Source organism: Cherax quadricarinatus, chromosome 85, assembly GCF_038502225.1.
Source record: "Cherax quadricarinatus isolate ZL_2023a chromosome 85, ASM3850222v1, whole genome shotgun sequence".
Lineage (NCBI taxonomy): Eukaryota > Metazoa > Arthropoda > Malacostraca > Decapoda > Parastacidae > Cherax > Cherax quadricarinatus.
This window is the reverse complement of record NC_091376.1, coordinates 7,068,099-7,083,636: the sequence shown is the minus strand read 5'-3', so window position 1 is coordinate 7,083,636 and position 15,538 is coordinate 7,068,099. Positions and strand designations below refer to the sequence as shown.

The 15,538-nt window shown below is 42.2% G+C and overlaps 1 protein-coding gene across 5 annotated transcripts in view; it reads left to right on the top strand.

Annotated features, from left to right (window-relative positions):
• Window positions 1-15,538, top strand: part of LOC128703231 (longitudinals lacking protein, isoforms A/B/D/L-like) — a 158,553-nt gene that overhangs the window by 10,949 nt on the left and 132,066 nt on the right. The window contains exon 1 of one of the 5 annotated variants that reach the window (XM_070103312.1): window positions 15,478-15,512. The exons of the other annotated variants lie outside the window; for them this stretch is intronic. The gene's annotated coding sequence lies outside the window, so the exon portion shown is untranslated. Of the gene's footprint in view, window positions 1-15,477; window positions 15,513-15,538 lie in introns of those variants that run through there. 5 annotated transcript variants of the gene reach the window in all.

The following is a 15,538-nucleotide window of genomic DNA, read 5'->3' as shown; positions in this document are numbered from 1 at the left end:
CTAACCCTGCAGGTTAAAAATCCGAACAAATCATATCTTAACCTCTACTTAGCGCTTCCCGATATTAATAATAATCATAGTTCCGTTGTTCAGTGCATCATTTTTTTTTTAATTTATCACCCACTTGAGAAAATACTATTAGTAGTAGGTAATACCGGCAAGTTTATTAACAAGACATATACAACTCTTGGGCGTCCTTAAGGCTGAAATATTTTGCCTGCTGTGTATAAAATTTTGGCTATAAAAATACCCAAATTTTGCACATTCTTATTCATCCATTGAAATTTTTACTCGACTCACGAAATAGTAATGACGCGATTGCAAACAAACCATACCACTGTTTTGAGTTTTGAGACTGACCGCGGGTTCAAACCCCGCCCGTGGTATAGAACAGTACATAATGCCATGGAAATAAGTCATACGCACACTTGAGACACTTGAACATTAAAATGGTATAAAATACCGACAGGTTGTTAGGTAAGACACATATGCAACAGTTAGGTATCTTTATTGTGAATAAAGATACCTAACTGTTGCATATGTGTCTTACCTAACAACTTGAGACATTTGTTGACAGAGATACTTCTCCATTTGGTAGCTTTTGGTTCTGAAAAGACAGCTAAAAAATAAACCAGTACAGATAACAGAAGGCTCCGTAATTTTATTTTCTAGGCTCCCGCAGGATAAACTTAGCGGCTCGGGCGGCGTGGTTACCCGAGTGTCAGGTGCGACTCACTAATGTGATTGATGAATGTAACTGTTGCTTAATATTTTGGAATCTTTACTTGGGGAAACTTTTCGCTAGCCAGTGGCTTCTTCAGATTGAGGGACTATGGAGGAGGAGTTTGAGATAATCAGTCCCTCAGCCTTGAGTCGATGTGATCAGCCCATCAATCTTGATGGACTGACCACATCGACTCCAGGCTGAGGGACTGATTTCCTCAAACTCCTGTTCTTCACCATTCTCCTTTGTATAGACTGATGAAGGCCACTGTGTGGCGAAACGTTTCCTCATTAAAGATACCCAAGTGTTGCACATGTCTAATTTATCATCAATTTTAGTCAAGGGATTATTGGTACTGTTGATCTTGTTGACTACGATACATTTATCCTGGATAACTGCAGAGTGATTTCCTACCTTCTAGCCTGCATCTTTAACCTTCAATATTATCTTTCTTCTTTACCTTTGATGAGTTCAAAAGTTTTCTTCTCCCGGAGCCCGGTCATGAGCCAGGCTCGTTTGGTGCTTGCCTGGTCAACCAGTGTTGCTCTTGGTGGCTCGCAGCTCCCCATATCCATCACAGCCTGGTTGATCTGTTACTGCTAACAACCCCCCCCCCTTCCCATTCACTACTGCAAACTATAGTTTCACTTCCAGTCTTCAACCACGTCACGCTCATTGTTCCAAATGAATTTTTAATTTCTTGTTTGCTGTCTTAAGTAGAACCACTTCCTTAAACACCTAGACTTTGATTCTAAAGCATTACAATACTCCTCAAAGTTTACAAACCAAGCCATATTAGCACACCATAACACCACCCAAATTAAGCAAGTAACAGCTTCAAATATCATTACTTTAGTGGTATACAATACCGACAAGTTGAATTGGACACATGTGCAACTCCTGTGTACCTTTATTTTGAAGACGTTTTGTCGACCAGTATCTTTATCAATTAAATGCAAAGGTTTTTATATGGAAAACAGTGGAAGATAAGGTAATCAGCCAGACCCTCAGCCTTGAATGTGTTCTTGATTGATTCACCAAAACTAAGGTACTTGAAGGCTAAGTAACTGATAACCTCATCTTCCACCATCTTCTGTATATTATCTCTATACAGAATTGAAAAGCTACTAATTGGTGAATCGTTTTCAAAATAAATGTACTCATTACACATCGTGTCTAATTCATCAGCAGCTGTAAGGACAGGTACAACTTCTCTTGACTGATGACCTTAAGTAACTGACGTGAGATATTTTCAATCTCATGCATTAGAATTTTGCACTTTTCCACACTGAATTGCATCTGCCACTTTTTGCACCTTGACATTAGCTTGTCCAAATTTTCTAGAAGTTCAATGGTATCTTCCTCTGAATCTATTAGTTGGCCTTTTTTTTGCCGTCAATGTATTTAATCATGTTTTTTATTCTTCTGCAAAGGTCATTACTGTATATGAACATGGGGCCCAAAACTTCTTTTTAAAATGGTACTTGTGACTGATCTCATGATATATTTCTCATGGGATGCAGTAATCAAGAACAAGCAATATACAACAACCACAGGGGGAGTTGAACGATAGCTCTAGCAGTGTTCTTGTATCCTGGTGTGCGTGTTAAGCAGTGTTCTTGTATCCTGGTGTGCGTGTTAAGCAGTGTTCTTGTATCCTGGTGTGCGTGTTAAGCAGTGTTCTTGTATCCTGGTGTGCGTGTTAAGCAGTGTTCTTGTATCCTGGTGTGCGTGTTAAGCAGTGTTCTTGTATCCTGGTGTGCGTGTTAAACAGTGTTCTTGTATCCTGGTGTGCAGTGTTCTTGTATCCTGGTGTGCGTGTTAAACAGTGTTCTTGTATCCTGGTGTGCGTGTTAAGCAGTGTTCTTGTATCCTGGTGTGCGTGTTAAACAGTGTTCTTGTATCCTGGTGTGCGTGTTAAACAGTGTTCTTGTATCCTGGTGTGCGTGTTAAGCAGTGTTCTTGTATCCTGGTGTGCGTGTTAAACAGTGTTCTTGTATCCTGGTGTGCGTGTTAAGCAGTGTTCTTGTATCCTGGTGAGCGTGTTAAGCAGTGTTCTTGTATCCTAGTGTGCGTGTTAAGCAGTGTTCTTGTATCCTGGTGTGCGTGTTAAGCAGTGTTCTTGTATCCTGGTGTTCGTGTTAATCAGTGTTCTTGTATCCTGGTGTGCGTGTTAAGCAGTGTTCTTGTATCCTGGTGTGTGTTAAACAGTGTTCTTGTAAACAGTGTTCTTGTATTCTGGTGTGCGTGTTAAACAGTGTTCTTGTATCCTGGTGTGCGTGTTAAACAGTGTTCTTGTATCCTGGTGTACGTGTTAAACAGTGTTCTTGTATCCTGGTGTGCGTGTTAAACAGTGTTCTTGTATCCTGGTGTGCGTGTTAAACAGTGTTCTTGTATCCTGGTGTACGTGTTAAACAGTGTTCTTGTATCCTGGTGTGCGTGTTAAACAGTGTTCTTGTATCCTGGTGTACGTGTTAAGCAGTGTTCTTGTATCCTGGTGTGCGTGTTAAGCAGTGTTCTTGTATCCTGGTGTACGTGTTAAACAGTGTTCTTGTATCCTGGCGTGCGTGTTAAGCAGTGTTCTTGTATCCTGGTGTGCGTGTTAAACAGTGTTCTTGTATCCTGGTGTGCGTGTTAAGCAGTGTTCTTGTATCCTGGTGTGCGTGTTAAACAGTGTTCTTGTATCCTGGTGTGCGTGTTAAACAGTGTTCTTGTATCCTGGTGTGCGTGTTAAGCAGTGTTCTTGTATCCTGGTGTGCGTGTTAAGCAGTGTTCTTGTATCCTAGTGTGCGTGTTAAGCAGTGTTCTTGTATCCTGGTGTGCGTGTTAAGCAGTGTTCTTGTATCCTGGTGTGCGTGTTAAACAGTGTTCTTGTATCCTGGCGTGCGTGTTAAGCAGTGTTCTTGTATCCTGGTGTGCGTGTTAAGCAGTGTTCTTGTATCCTGGTGTGCGTGTTAAGCAGTGTTCTTGTATCCTGGTGTACGTGTTAAACAGTGTTCTTGTATCCTGGTGTGCGTGTTAAATAGTGTTCTTGTATCCTGGTGTGCGTGTTAAGCAGTGTTCTTGTATCCTGGTGTGCGTGTTAAGCAGTGTTCTTGTATCCTGGTGTGCGTGTTAAGGAGTGTTCTTGTATCCTGGTGTGCGTGTTAAGCAGTGTTCTTGTATCCTGGTGTACGTGTTAAGCAGTGTTCTTGTATCCTGGTGTACGTGTTAAACAGTGTTCTTGTATCCTGGTGTACGTGTTAAACAGTGTTCTTGTATCCTGGTGTGCGTGTTAAACAGTGTTCTTGTATCCTGGTGTACGTGTTAAGCAGTGTTCTTGTATCCTGGTGTGCGTGTTAAACAGTGTTCTTGTATCCTGGTGTGCGTGTTAAACAGTGTTCTTGTATCCTGGTGTACGTGTTAAACAGTGTTCTTGTATCCTGGTGTACGTGTTAAACAGTGTTCTTGTATCCTGGTGTACGTGTTAAACAGTGTTCTTGTATCCTGGTGTACGTGTTAAGCAGTGTTCTAGTATCCTGGTGTTATAATCCCTACAATATTAAAGACACATTACGTTTCGCTCAGCATACAGGTTTATCTAGTTATTATAATAATGGTCTACAGCACCAAGAAGATGAGGAATTAGCCACATATTTAGCACCTAGGTGCCTCATTTATCGTCTTGATTTGATAAGGGTTTAACAGAATAAAACGTCCCATTAGATGCTTATTCTTGCTCACTACCTCCGGGGAGTACCAGATCAACCGGCCAGCAGTAACAGCCTGGTTGATCAGGGCTTGACCCGCCAGGAGTCCTGGTCTGGGACCGGGCCGCGGGGAAGGCGTTGACCCCCGAAAATATCATGCAGTATGTGAGTGATGTGGGCCAGCAGGCTACCAACACCAACAGTTAGGCAATCATCAGGGAAGCTTGGCTCCGGGAGGACCCCAAGAAAAACTCGTGAAACTAGTTACAGGTGTTCTGTCAAGCCCATCATTTCCTTCTCACTCCACACTACTTGTTCAGGATATATATTTATTAAGCATGTCATACCCGTGGTGTGGGCGGTAGTCAGATTACAGAGGCACATAATGGGTCCAGGAACTGGACTGCAATGTTAAGATAACTAAACAAGATACAGTGATAATGAAGTATTTACATGTTTATATCTGGTTATTAGGATACATAAGAATGAACACTTAGTAGGGTTACTGGTCCATTATGCAAATTACAGGCGACAAGGAACCTAAAACTGATCTTCGTGGAAGGCCACTTGTCTCGGAGGAAAAATCTATCTTCATACTTAAAATTCATTACACACTTGAGTAAGTTTACCTTCATTGATGAACATACTACAATAACTTTTAAATAAACCACATATGGAATTTATCTGTAATATCTGAAAGATATAACTGTTCCCAGGGGTGTCTGATAAAAAAGCCTGTAACCCAGTCTTTTCTGCCCTATCTTCCACAATGAGCTGCGGGTTATCCAACTAGGTTGTTAGGTAAGACACATATGCAACAGTTAGACAACTTTATTCCGAAACGTTTCGCCTACACAGTAGGCTTCTTCAGTCGAATACAGAAAGTAGGCAGGAACAGTAGAGATGTGAAGACGATGTAATCAGTCCATCACCCTTGTAGTCGTAGAATTTGAGGTTGTCAGTCCCTCAGCCTGGAGAAGTTCAGTTCCATAGTCAGGAAATATCTGAGATAGTTCCTGACTACTTTCTGTATTCGACTGAAGAAGCCTACTGTGTAGGCGAAACGTTTCGGAATAAAGTTGTCTAACTGTTGCATATGTGTCTTACCCAACAACCTGTCGGTATTGTATACCATTTTGATGTTCATCCAACTAGGTGCTTAGGTACAACAAATAGAGCCACACGCTCAAGCTATAATCTTAATATATCAAAATTATGCTTATTGTGTTCATGGAGAAGTGTTAAACCTATAAGGTAATTTGGTTTGATCGAATGAATGGGAGGATAGCTTCAGTTCCTTGAATCAAGAGACCTCCACCGACAAAAGCAGCCCACTCTATATCCCACTCAGTGGGCGTGATCTTGGTCCATGGAATTGGAGCGACCTACCCTTCGGATCAAACCTGATTGACACATTCTCAGGCGCTGTATGGCCCCTACAGGTCTAACGTAGGGATCTGCGTAATAACTTACGATAGTTCTAACAGTAACACGAAAACTGCATTACGTTGTAAAAGACAGAACAAACACCCAGACAGTTTTCATCTCACACTGAAGGACCCGAGTTCGATCCTGGGCGAGTCAAGGTGGATGAGGAAGTCTCCTTACACCTGCTGCCCTTGTTCATCCAGCAGTAAATACATACCTGGGCGTTAGTCGACTGTTGTGGGTGGCATCCTGGGCAGACCATGATAGCAGGGTTACACATGCTGCCCTTGTTCATCCAGCAGTAAATACATACCTGGGCGTTAGTCGACTGTTGTGGGTGGCATCCTGGGCAGACCATGATAGCAGGGTTACACATGCTGCCCTTGTTCATCCAGCAGTAAATACATACCTGGGCGTTAGTCGACTGTTGTGGGTGGCATCCTGGGCAGACCATGATAGCAGGTTTACACATGCTGCCCCTGTTCACCCAGCAGTAAATAGGTACCTGGGAGTTAGTCGACTGTTGTGGGTAGCATCCTGGGAATCGGTGAAGTTAATTTAAGATTAAAATCTTTATTATGCACCCCATACCCATCCTGTGGGCGATAGTTAAAAGATTACATAGGTACATAATAACTCAATACGATTGTAACCGGATATAAACACGTAGATCGGTGAAAGGGGATAGTATGAGGTAGGTAGATAGGGCTGGGCTTTGAGTTGAGCTGTACACACAATGGCGTAATAAAAAGCTTTTGGTAATCTGTATGTAAATAAAACACTTGTAGTATTAAAATAATTTAGAAGACTTATTAGTCCATTAGTTCGATACAATATAAGCATGTACATTGATATGTTTAATCTACTTACATATACATTTATCAGATACTTATTTCTGTACATTTAATGACCATAAATATATGTAATGTTTATTGGCCTTGTAGTCTAAAGTTAGACTTCCAGATATACTTTGCATACTTTGGGTTTTCTACATACAGTCAGTTGTCACCCATTTCTGTATAAACATTATATCACGTGGAAAAACTTTGATATAATTGCCGGTATCATTAGATACTGGTAATTAATACCAAGGGTTGGTATTTGAAAGGAATAGCAATGGGCAGATTGCTATCTAAACCCCTTGCAACACCTAGCAGCTTAAGTGGGGAAAGATCTGGGTTAGGCTGCAGTGAGAGTTTCCGAGGCACGGCTGTCACCTCCGGACTTGTCTGACATGTTGGTCGATTACCCTGAACCTGGTAGTTCATTCTCTTTTAGGAGACGAGGGTCCACCTCTAATGCAGGCCGTGGCAGCCCATAACCTGGGAGACTTAGATAAAAAAGCGTAGTTGAAAAATATTTGGCTTTCTCCTTAAGGCTGTTTGAATATTTCACTTCTACCAGTCTTTGTTTTATAATGCACTAATAGGTATATATTACTTATTATTTAAATCGCATTCTTTTGCTACCTGCCTCTCACACCTCACGACTCACGAAATCGTAATGACACGATTGCAAACAAACCATACCACGGGTGGGGTTTGAACCCGCGGTCAGTCTCAAAACTCCAGACCGTCGGGTTCAAACCCCACCCGTGGTATGGTTTCTCACACCTTACTATTGTGCTCATATATTATGTCATGCAAAATAACCACAGGGGCTGTTGAATGATAGCTATTATTTAGCCCCCTGTGGTTGTTTTGCATCTTATATCGCTTGTCCGCGATTATTACGTATGTCGTTCTTGACCCTTGTATATTAGAAGTGATCAAAGCCCCAAGATCAAAACATTTCCAAACCATACCACGGGTGGGGCTTGAACCCGCGGTCAGTGTTGTAAAACTCCATGGTATGGTTTGTTTCTAATCGTGTCACTACTATTTCGTGAGTCATCATAACATTTCATTATGTCCCTAATGTTTGCTCTTTTTTTCTTCTTCACATCACCGGTGATGATTGTTCAGATTTTAACGTTGCTATTTTTTTCTGATCCGCCTCATTGCCAGGCGTTGATCCCCGGAACACCCTCCAGGTAAACTCCAGGTTGAACATTAAAATGGTATAAAATACCGACAGGTTGTTAGGTAAGACACATATGCAACAGTTAGGTATCTTTATTATGAAACGTTTCGCCTACACAGTAGGCTTCTTCAGTCAAGTACAGAAAAGTTGATAGAAGCAGAAGATACTTGAAGACGATGTAATCAGTCCATCACCCTTAAAGTTTTGAGGTGGTCAGTCCCTCAGTCTGGAGAAGAGCATTGTTCCATAGTATGAAACAATATGTTTCATACTGTTTCATATTGTTTCATACTATGGAACAATGCTCTTCTCCAGACTGAGGGACTGACCACCTCAAAACTTTAAGGGTGATGGACTGATTACATCGTCTTCAAGTATCTTCTGCTTCTATCAACTTTTCTGTACTTGACTGAAGAAGCCTACTGTGTAGGCGAAACGTTTCATAATAAAGATACCTAACTGTTGCATATGTGTCTTACCTAATAAACTCCAGGTAGGAACCTGGACACTTAGACATACCAAGGAATACATACAAAGCAAACAGGTACCGTACTTCTGGTCTGGTCTGGTTCCTAATTCCGACATAAGACTGACCTGTCATGTCACTACCATAGCGCAAGCAAGATTTAATTCTGGCTGGTTAAGCCAGTTCATTGTAAGGACTTAAAATTAATAAGATAAAACAATGAAAGAAATCGTCTTAAAAGCATATAACTTCAGTATAAATCTGAAAATTCTTAAACTATCATGGTGTTTGGTTGTCTGTCAGTATACTATAATACAGTGAAAATTAGCTATTACTTGAAGAAAGGAAAGGTTTTTGCTTCTGGTGAAGGACTTGAGTCTTAGCCCACATTCCTCCCGTGGCTGCTCCACTGACCTGTGCCACAGTACAGCCCTAGATAGTTAGTTTAATATGTTTATTATGCACCCCATACCCATCCTGTGGGCGGTAGTCAAAAGATTACAAAGGTACATAATGGGTCCAGTGACTGGACCCCAAAGTTATGATAGTTGAACTAGTTACAAAGGTAATGAACTCCAGGTAGATCTGGTCACAATCATGGCAAGTTACAGAGGTAATGAATCAGCCTCACTCCTATACATGGTTACAGTCATGAACAAATTAGCCACAGAATCTTGTCATCATAAACGGCACATTCCACACATGTACTGGTGTAATACCAGGATACACCAAGACTGTTCAATAGCCTCCCACCATGCATAAGGGGAGTTACTAATAGACCTCTCTCTGGCTGCCTTCAAGAGGGAGCTGGATAGATACCTAAAGTCTCAACCCGATCAGCTGGGCTGTGGTTCATACGTTGGACTACATGCAGCCAGCAGTAACAGCCTGGTTGATAAAGCCCTGATCCACTGGTCAGAGACTGGGCCGCGGGGTGGGTTACACCCAAGTAGCCTCACGGGAATGGTAACTTTCACTTGACTCCAATGGAAATAAGTAACTTAGATTTTATTTTTTTTAACAAGTGGGCCGACTCCCACCGAGGCAGGGTGACCCAAAAAGAAAGAAAATCCCCAAAAAGAAAATACTTTCATCATCATTCAACACTTTCACCTCACTCACACATAATCACTGTTTTTGCAGAGGTGCTCAGAATACAACAGTTTAGAAGCATATACGTATAAAGATCCACAACATATTAACCAAGGTAATTTACACTACATATAATTGTACCTGTCTAACCCCTCAAGGAAGGTTCCTTGATATTGGTGAGAGGCTCTTGATTTAGGGAATTGGATCTGTGCTCCAGTTCCCCGAATGAAGCCTGAATGCCTTCCACATCCCCCCCCCAGGCGTTGTATAATCCTCCGGGTTTAGCGGTTCCCCCTTGATTATAATAATAATAATAATAATAATAATATCCCTGTCTAAATAAAGTTAAACTGCAAGAAGACCTACTGGCCCATGCTAGGCGGGTCCACAGCCAATCCCTTGTTGAGGTAACTATCAACTATTTACCCACCTCGAGGAATATGTTAGCAGAATTTAACATTTCCAGGGATTACTTAGACCTGTCGCGGCTCTTCATCATATTTAGGGCTAAATATATTTTTTTTTTTTTAAGTTTGTGTGACCTAGTTTAACTTCAGATAAGGAAATTGGTATTTGTAGTTAGGTTAGGTAAGGTTTTTCAAGAAACAGGACAAGTGTTTCCTGACGCGGGTCTTAGTCAGATGATAATCCGTCTTAGGAGTATTGGTCATCTGACCGAGGCCTTCCGCTGGCTTACCGGTCCACTCCTTTAAAAGTAGTGATAATTTATAACGATATTTATTTGTAGTGTCACAGCCAACGTAGTAAAATGAGGATAGGTTGAAATCGAAGTCAAATTTTCTTTCCTAGAATTTGTGTATTGATTCAACTCTGGGATTACACCTTTTTTGTGTATTCCGGGGAAAACCCGGTGTTACGTGCACCAGAATTATACCGAGAGGTGTTATAAGAACATAAGAACGAAGGAACACTGCAGAAGGCCTACTGGCCCATGCGAGGCAGGTCCAAGTCTCCTACCGGCTTAAGCCAATGCACCCAGCCTAGTCAGGTCAGGTCACATTGACTTAAGGGAGGAACACGGCAACCGACCTGGTAGCACAAGCTATCAGGTCCAACTCGCACCCACCCACATCCACTCATGTATTTATCCAACCTATTTTTAAAGCTACACAACGTTCTGGCCTCTATAACTGTACTTGGGAGTTTGTTCCACTCATCCACAACTCTATTACCAAACCAGTACTTTCCTATATCCTTCCTGAATCTGAATTTTTCCAACTTAAAACCATTGCTGCGAGTCCTGTCTAGGCTAGATATTTTCAGCACACTATTTACATCCCCTTTATTTATTCCTGTCTTCCATTTATACACCTCAATCATATCAACCCTAATTCTACGTCTTTCTAGAGAGTGCAGATTCAGGGCCCTTAGTCTATCATTATAGGGAAGGTTTCTGATACATGGGATCAACTTTGTCATCCTCCTTTGTACGTTTTCCAGAGCATTTATATCCATTCTGTAATACGGTGACCAAAACTGTGCAGCATAATCTAAATGAGGCCTAACCAGAATTATACCGAGAGGTGTTACGTTCACCAGAATTATACCGAGAGGTGTTACCTGCACCAGAATTATACCGAGAGGTGTTACGTGCACCAGAATTATACCGAGAGGTGTTACCTGCACCAGAATTATACCGAGAGGTGTTACGTGCACCAGAATTATACCGAGAGGTGTTACCTGCACCAGAATTATACCGAGAGGTGTTACGTGCACCAGAATTATACCGAGAGGTGTTACGTGCACCAGAATTATACCGAGAGGTGTTACGTGCACCAGAATTATACCGAGAGGTGTTACCTGCACCAGAATTATACCGAGAGGTATACATCTATATATACCGAAAGGTCTACCTACTTACCTGGAGTCTTCCTGGAGGGTATTCCGGGGATCAACGCCCCCGGGGCCAGGTACATGACCAGGCCTCCCGGTGGATCAGGGTCTGATCAACGAGGCTGTTACTTCTGGCCGCTCGCAATCCAACGTACGAACCACAGCCCGGCTGATCCGCCACCGGCTTTAAGTACGTGTCCAGGGATGGAACAGTACAACAAATTTTGCCGATAGTTGATACCCAGTTGTCGGCCGATACCTGGAGAGGCCCGGTCTGTTACCGCACCGATAAGTTCCTATAATTATTTTTGTTATTATAATGTTTATGTTCCATATATAAGGGAATGCTTATTGTGTTATATGTATTAAATAACACGAGAAGAGTAAATATTAAATAACTTATCTGAGATGATAATGATGTTATTTGGCCTATTGTGTTAGTTACTGCTTGTTAAAGGTACTTGTCGATAGCCCGCGCGTGTGTGGACTCGCCTGTTTGTGGTTCCAAGGGTTGATTGACAGCTCCTGGCCCCGCCTTTTCGCTGGTCGCTACTAGTTTGTGTGTGTGTGTGTGTGTGTGTGTGTGTGTGTGTGTGTGTGTGTGTGTGCTCACCTAGTTGTACTCACCTAGTTGAAGTTGCAGGGGTCGAGTCCTAGCTCCTGGCCTCGCCTCTTCACTGGTCGCTACTAGGTCACTCTCCTTGAACCATGAGCTTTATCGTACCTCTGCTTAAAGCTATGTATGGATCCTGCCTCCACTACATCGCTTCCCAAACTATTCCACTTCCTGACTACTCTGTGGCTGAAGAAATACTTCCTAACATCCCTGTGATTCATCTGTGTCTTCAACTTCCAACTGTGTCCCCTTGTTGCTGTGTCCAATCTCTGGAACATCCTGTCTTTGTCCACCTTGTCAATTCCTCTCAGTATTTTGTATGTCGTTATCAGGTCTTCCCTATCTCTCCTGTCCTCCAGTGTCGTCAGGTTGATTTCCCTTAACCTCTCCTCGTAGGACATACCTCTTAGCTCTGGGACTAGTCTTGTTGCAAACCTTTGCACTTTCTCTAGTTTCTTTACGTGCTTGGCTAGGTGTGGGTTCCAAACTGGTGCCGCATACTCCAATATGGGCCTAACGTATACGGTGTACAGGGTCCTGAATGATTCCTTATTAAGATGTCGGAATGCTCTGGTAGTAGTGGTGAGTGATCCTCTGGTAGTAGTGGTGGTGAGTAATCCTCTGGTAGTAGTGGTGGTGAGTGATCCTCTGGTAGTAGTGGTGGTGAGTAATCCTCTGGTAGTAGTGGTGGTGAGTGATCCTCTGGTAGCAGTGGTGGTGAGTAATCCTCTGGTAGTAGTGGTGGTGAGTAATCCTCTGGTAGTAGTGGTGGTGAGTAATCCTCTGGTAGTAGTGGTGGTGAGTAATCCTCTGGTAGTAGTGGTGGTGAGTAATCCTCTGGTAGTAGTGGTGGTGAGTAATCCTCTGGTAGTAGTGGTGGTGAGTGATCCTCTGGTAGTAGTGGTGGTGAGTGATCCTCTGGTAGTAGTGGTGGTGAGTAATCCTCTGGTAGTAGTGGTGGTGAGTGATCCTCTGGTAGTAGTGGTGGTGAGTAATCCTCTGGTAGTAGTGGTGGTGAGTGATCCTCTGGTAGTAGTGGTGGTGAGTAATCCTCTGGTAGTAGTGGTGGTGAGTAATCCTCTGGTAGTAGTGGTGGTGAGTAATCCTCTGGTAGTAGTGGTGGTGAGTGATCCTCTGGTAGTAGTGGTGGTGAGTGATCCTCTGGTAGTAGTGGTGGTGAGTAATCCTCTGGTAGTAGTGGTGGTGAGTAATCCTCTGGTAGTAGTGGTGGTGAGTAATCCTCTGGTAGTAGTGGTGGTGAGTAATCCTCTGGTAGTAGTGGTGGTGAGTAATCCTCTGGTAGTAGTGGTGGTGAGTGATCCTCTGGTAGTAGTGGTGGTGAGTAATCCTCTGGTAGTAGTGGTGGTGAGTAATCCTCTGGTAGTAGTGGTGGTGAGTAATCCTCTGGTAGTAGTGGTGGTGAGTAATCCTCTGGTAGTAGTGGTGGTGAGTGATCCTCTGGTAGTAGTGGTGGTGAGTAATCCTCTGGTAGTAGTGGTGGTGAGTAATCCTCTGGTAGTAGTGGTGGTGAGTAATCCTCTGGTAGTAGTGGTGGTGAGTAATCCTCTGGTAGTAGTGGTGGTGAGTAATCCTCTGGTAGCAGTGGTGGTGAGTAATCCTCTGGTAGTAGTGGTGGTGAGTGATCCTCTGGTAGTAGTGGTGGTGAGTGATTCACTATACAAACCTTCCAAGTGATGGTGGAACTGGAGAGAAGTTGGAGTGGATTTGGGAATTAATTTTTCAGCAGTGGTGGGAGGCTGTCTCTTGATGTCTCAATACAGAGGTTACTACTGCCTTGACAAAGGGAGACAAGAGCTGCAGTTAACCTCGTATTTGTTACCTAACAAGATAAATGTATATTTGATCAGTTGGAAAACTGAAAATTACCGATAATCAGTTTGGGTATTTTTACGGCCAACTTTTAGGATGTTAGGTAAGACACATATGCAACAGTTAGGTATCTTTATTTCGAAATAAAGATACCTAACTGTTGCATATGTGTCTTACCTAACAACCTGTCGGTATTTTATACCATTTTATTGTTCAACTTTTAGGATACAGAAATTACGATACGTACCTGGTCAGGCGGGCTGTGGTTCGTACGACGGTTTACGTGCTGCCAGCAGTAGCAGCCTGATTGATCAGGTTATGATCCACCATGAAGTCTGGTCATGGACCGGGCCGCGGGGGCGTTGACCCCTAAACCTCTCCACGTATACATTAAAGTTTGTCAAAACTGGTAAGCGAAACATAGCCCATAATTAGTATCCTAAACGTTTCACGTATCCATTTACCTAATTAGGTACATATCGTATATACACAGGTGTATATCTTAATTTATATTCACTTCAGAGATTAATCAATAATTAAGGGATAAAAATATTGATAATAGTGAGCATGTGAAATTCGTCCTGAATGACCCTGGTACAGTAGATAGGCTTTAAGCCTAACACAGGAACCAGCCATACATAGCACAAATTATTCTCTCTCCTTACACGAGGCTCTGACATGCTCAAGATTTCCAACACTCAAGATTAGTCAAAACTTTGCTATGACACAAGTTTTAGAAAAAAAAGTTAGCCTAATGCAGTATAATGCCATCGTTTATTGACGACGTTTCGCCCACACAGTTGGCTTTATCAAGTTACAAACAGATCTGGTATAAACCTTGGTAATAAATACCGACAAGTTGGTTTAGAAAGACACGTAAGCAAACACTATAACATATTTATTAGAAAACGTTTCGGTCCTGGGACCTTGATCACTTCTAAGTGATCAAGGTCCCAGGACCGAAAAGTTTTCTAATAAATATGTTATAGTGTTTGCTTACGTGTCTTTCTAAACCAACAAACAGATCTGTTTGTGACTTGATAAAACCCACTGTGTGGGCGAAACGTTGTCAATAAAGGATCACATTATACTGCATGTGTTTATTTTCCATTGTGTCGGTATTTTATACCTTTTATTTCCAGAACAAGCTTTTGTTGTACCAACGTCTCCCACTGTACAGCTTTGTCGTCATTTAACGAAGCGAGACGTCGTCCCAGGAAAACTCTCTTCGAGAACGAGTTTATTTTATATATCATTATCATGATGGGGGAGCACCGAGGCCGTACAATGCCTGGGAGAATGGGAGATAATCAGTCTCGGTTCAAGAAAACGGAGGATAATTCATTTTTTTTTGTAATTAGAACCCTTCTCTGCCATCAATAATAATTCTGCTCCGTCCGTGGCTTAGGCAGCCAATTCAAGTGCATTAATTTATTGATAATATAAAACAGAACGCCTCAGATACTGTACGAACTAAGAAGAAATGTCCGGGTTGTTGTTTTAATAAAACAATTTTTATTTGAACATTATAAGTGTGTAAGTCTGGGAAAATATTAGTTTCTCAGGTTTAAAGTTAAATAAAAAATTTCTTTACACTGTATACCGAGGTGTGTATATAGAGTTTAAGTTAACTTTAGCCCATAATCCAGCATTCTTGATATTGGTGTACTGGTGAAGTACTGGTGAATTGCAGCCTTAATGACCCTCGTGCAGTTGATGTTTCGCACTTAGCAACACCACTGGCTCAGTTTATTCATTTGACGTGTGACTGAGGAGAGGTCAAGGTGCTAGGTAAGTGTATGTGTGTTTGGAGTAGT